We start from the raw sequence: 3918 nt of genomic DNA on the forward strand, positions 1-3918 counted from the left end.
CTTTATAATCTAGCTAAGGAGAGAGAAGAGGGTAGAAAAATAGAGTCTTGTGACAAAGTATAACGTGCTATACAACATGTTCAGCATTATAGCACTATCGTATTATAGAGTATTATGGGACCACTAAAGAATAGAAGGCAATCCAACATGGCCTCCCTAAATAAGTGAGAGGTGTTAGTGGTGGGGTGAAGGTACAGAAATTAACCAGGTAAAAAGGGGGTTGATGAATGTTTCAATTAAGGGAATCTCACAGGTAAAGTCTCAGAGGTGCCTAGTAATATGATACATCTGGGAAAGAACAAGAAACTAGTGTTGAAAGCAAGTAGATGTCTGGAATAGGATGCTGATGCCCTGGTAAGAGAAGAAATTTAAGACATTTACAAAAGTAATCCATTTCCAGCTGAAAGTGAGAAAAAAGCCAAAGTTATTTATCTGAATATTTCAGTTAGAAATAGAGGTTTTTAAAGATTTTATTTGGCTTCACTTTTTGAATCCTTTGAAACAAAATTTTTAAGTTTGAATTATTCAAATTCAGTATAATTGCTTTAATTTGCTATTGCATTCTGCAAATAGGGTGAATGATGAAAACCAAGAAATATATACATGGATGACATGAATACGATGAGTGAGGTAAACAAGGAAACTTTTTACCAGTGATCCTCAAGCTTCAGTGAGCACAAGTGGACTACTTAAAATGCCATTTTCTATCTCTCATTCTTGAGACTCTACTTTTTAACAAGACCACAGTGATTCTTTTAATTATCTGCAATAGAAATTTTAAACTTAATTGGAGAGAATAGTATAACATTACCCACATACTCCTCACCCACCTTCCATAAATAAACAGATGGCCAGTCTCATTTCATCTACATTGCCACTCACTTACCCTTCATCATAATTTATTTTTAAAATAATCCCAGATATCTTGACACTTTATCCATTAATATTTCAGTTTGTATCTCTAAAAAGAATGCAATTTTTTTTTTGCATTATCACAATACAATAATCACACCTAAAAACACAAAGTGATCCTAATGTAAGTGGTCCAGTCTCAGAAAAACTGGACTTGTGAAAGAGGTAACAAGTCAGTGTCTAAGTGGACTACCTGGGATGACATAACTTAATTTAGTTCATCATAGATTCAAACTCTTAGTTCAAGAACAAGCAAGCTATTCAGTTATGTTTCTGAAACTGTCACTTTAAATATTCAAAAAATATGTATTTATGGAAAGCATAAAGTTATCACACCGAATTTTTAAAAAAAAAAACTTTTTCAGTGTTATTGATCTAAATTTTTTAAGGAAAAATAAGTTGTTTTGTTAAATAAATTTTTACACCTTATCAAACCTCAAAGAGGAAAGAACAAACTGCTCAATTTGCTTTTCCTCCAGTTACCTGGATTCCACAGAGTTTAAAAATATTTTTCTTAATGAACCTCAGAAAAGTTTCCAAAAGTAAGAAAGAACACAAAATATGCCCTGATAAGCTCTTCACAATTTAATTAACTCCAAATGCTAAAGAATCTTGCCATTTATAATTATATCCATAGAATGCACCATTTGAAAATCAAGCTTGGAGAAATCTGATTGCTTCAGTCATACTTCAGCTCCTTTCTTTTATCTGCTTTATCATCCGCACTCAAAACCAATATTTATAAAGTTCAAGTCAATATTTCCTTGACATTTTTATCTCCTTTTGTCTGTTACTTTAAAAACAAAAGTGAACAAAACTTTAAAAAAAAAAAAAAGAAGAAGGAGGAGGAAAGAAAGGAGAAGCAGCTGCAGCTGCAACACCAAGCAGAAGAGGCAGGAACCAGAGTAGTAGCCAGCTGGGTGGGCACCATGGCTGGGATCACCACCATTGAGGTGGTGAAGTATATGATCCAGGTTCTGCAGCAGCAGCAGGCAGATGATGCAGAAGAGAGAGCTAAGCACCTCCAGCGAGAAGCTGAGGAAAAAAGGTGGGCCTGGAACAGGCTGAGGCTGAGGTGGCCTCCTTGAACTATAGGATCCAGCAGGTTGAAGAGCTAAATCACACTCAGGAGTGCCTGGCAACTGACCTGCAAAAGCTGGAAGAAGCAGAAAAAGCTGCTCATGAGAGTGAAAGAGGTATAAAGGTTATTGGAAACCAGACCTTAAAAGATGAAGAAAAGATGGAACTCCAGGAAATCCAACTCAAAGAAGCTAAGCACACTGCAGAAGAGGCAGATAGGAAGTATGAAGATGTGGTTCGTGAGTTGGTGATCACTGAAGGAGACCTGGAATGCACAGAGGAACTAGCTGGGCTGGCAGAGTCCCGTTGCCAAAAAATAGATGAGCAGATCAGACTGACGGACCAGAATCTGAAGTGTCTGAGTGCTGCTGAAGAAAAGTACTTTCCAAGAGAAGAGAAATATGAGGAAGAGATCAAGATTCTTAATGATCAACTCAAGGAAACAGAGACCTGTGCTGAGTTTGCTGAGAGATAGGTAGCCATGCTGGAAAAGACAATTGATGACTTGGAAGACAAACTGAAATGCACCAAAGAGGAGAACCTCTGTACACAAAGGATGCTGGACCAGACTCTGCTTGACTTGAATGAAATGGAGAATACCCTAGTCCTATCCTACTGCTGCTGCTCCCTTTGTCCCTGACTCCGCCTGAGGCCAGCCTTCCCAAAGGTGACATTTAACTGAGGGCTGATCTTTAACTGCAGGGCTGCTTTCTACTTTCATGGCCCCCTCCTCCCCTGTTTCTTTTTTGCCAAACTGTCTCTGCCTCTTCCTGGAGATTCCAGCTGGGCTAGAGGCTGAGCACCTTTGGGAACAACATTTAAGGGAATGTGAGCACAATGCATAATGTCTTTAAAAGCACGTTGTGATGTACACATTTTATAATTACCTTTTTTGTTGTTTTGTAGCAACCACTTGCAAAACATTCCAAATAATTCCACAGTTCTGAAGCAGCAATCTAAGCCCCTTCTCACTTTCAGAAGGTAATTTTTCAGCTTTATGCATATTGCCCTCTTCATAAATGAGAAGAAAAGGTATAGGCCTGCCTTACTGAGAGCCAAACAGAGCCCAGGAAAAGACTCCACTATGATAAATCTCATTGCTCTGTATGTTGGGAACCAGCCCAAACCCATAAGCAGGTGCCCTTAGTCCTGGTGGTGATGAGGGATTGAGAAAAGGAAATAAAGACAAAGACAAAAGAGTAGAATTTACAGCATGGGTCAAGGGGACCAATGCCAGCATGGGAACCACACTGGCCATGAGCTCTGGGCTCCAAACAGTTTTATTATGTGCATAATCTCATTGATCTTATGGATGTGGAACGAGAGGGTAAAGGAGTGCAGAGAGCACTTGAGATCCTTCTAAGACATGCTAAACTAGTGCTCTGAGCATTTAACAGCACTTGAGATCCTTCTAATTCATGCTAAACTAGTACTCTGAGTTTATCACCAATTGATATCAGGGTGCAGCTGCATCAGAAGTATAGCCGATGAGGAGCCACACCCATGCATCAAGAGGCTTTTATCTCTCGAGCATTGAGTGCATAGAGCAATTAAAATCACTCCATATTCCAAGAGAACCCAGGTAGAACCTGAGGTGTTCCAGGATTTCTGCCCTGCAAGGCTTTTCTCCTCCTTGTCAGCTCCCATCTGCAAAGACTCTCCCGGATCTTGTGAGCAGAGGTCACCTCCCTTCTCAGAGATCTTGGCATAAGCCCTATTTACGAGGCCCTCATGCAGTCTCCATGTTGAGAAGGCATTAATGGGACCGGAGCAGTATTCCCTGCTCTGCAACCACCCGGAGGTGTTTTCCGGTATTACTGTGCTCCTGGATGGTCTTTATCTTAGGCCTCCTGTTGCCACTTGATTTCTAATTAACTGCACCAATAATATAGTTTAGTTTGGTGTTTAAACTTCAGTGTACTATGA

The 3918-nt window shown here is 39.6% G+C and overlaps 1 pseudogene; it reads left to right on the forward strand.

Moving 5' to 3' along the window:
• Positions 1-1841: 1841 nt before the first annotated feature.
• On the forward strand, positions 1842-2632 carry LOC101044207 (uncharacterized; annotated as a pseudogene).
• Positions 2633-3918: the final 1286 nt, after the last annotated feature.

The sequence above is a fragment of the Saimiri boliviensis genome, chromosome 10 (genome assembly GCF_048565385.1).
Source record: "Saimiri boliviensis isolate mSaiBol1 chromosome 10, mSaiBol1.pri, whole genome shotgun sequence".
Lineage (NCBI taxonomy): Eukaryota > Metazoa > Chordata > Mammalia > Primates > Cebidae > Saimiri > Saimiri boliviensis.